The sequence below is a fragment of the Tamandua tetradactyla genome, chromosome 1, assembly GCF_023851605.1.
Source record: "Tamandua tetradactyla isolate mTamTet1 chromosome 1, mTamTet1.pri, whole genome shotgun sequence".
Classification (NCBI taxonomy): domain Eukaryota; kingdom Metazoa; phylum Chordata; class Mammalia; order Pilosa; family Myrmecophagidae; genus Tamandua; species Tamandua tetradactyla.
This window is the reverse complement of record NC_135327.1, coordinates 214,390,927-214,391,575: the sequence shown is the minus strand read 5'-3', so window position 1 is coordinate 214,391,575 and position 649 is coordinate 214,390,927. Positions and strand designations below refer to the sequence as shown.

General features: G+C 30.7%; 1 non-coding gene across 1 annotated transcript; it reads left to right on the top strand.

The window, feature by feature from the left end:
• Window positions 1-255: 255 nt before the first annotated feature.
• LOC143652438 (U5 spliceosomal RNA) lies at window positions 256-372 on the top strand. The gene has a single exon (XR_013160668.1). It is a non-coding gene; the product is annotated as a U5 spliceosomal RNA (small nuclear RNA).
• The last annotated feature ends 277 nt before the right edge of the window (window positions 373-649 follow it).

Genomic DNA, 649 nt, shown 5'->3' with positions numbered 1-649 from the left:
AAACTAAAAATTAGGGATAAACAGTAGAGGCATTTTCTCTATATATTATGTGTGTTTGTAAAATTCACCTTCCATCTACTTTAACAATCTTCCTATTAAGAAGAAATGCTAATCAGATATTAATAGTCAACTGATAGAAATATATGACCACCACTTGCATCACACTATTCCAAAATAATGACTTAAAATGTTTTTATCTTGCACAAATGCAGTTTACATAGAGCTCACTTGTACCTTAAAAATTTTTAAACATATATGCTCTGGTTTCTCTTCAGAACGTATAAATCTTTCACCTTTTACTTAAGATTTCTATGGAGAGGAACAACTCTGGGTTTGAACCTACTTTTTTGAGGCCTTGCATTTTACAGGGCTAAAAAAAAATTTTAACATGTTAAATTTACCAGTGTATCCATATTATTGTGCTGATTTCAAAAATCGGACCCGAAACCCATTGGCTGCATTTTTTTTTTTTGGACATTTATCACTGAGTTAATTTTAATTGTACTCATACATTGATATGCACTAAGGAAAAACAAATAGCTTACTTGAATAGCTCTAACATGCCCAAACTATCAAATTAATAGGTTGTACCTAATAGCTATGAGAATTATTTCCTTTGGTCTCATTTAATGCCTGAGCTTAAGCAATT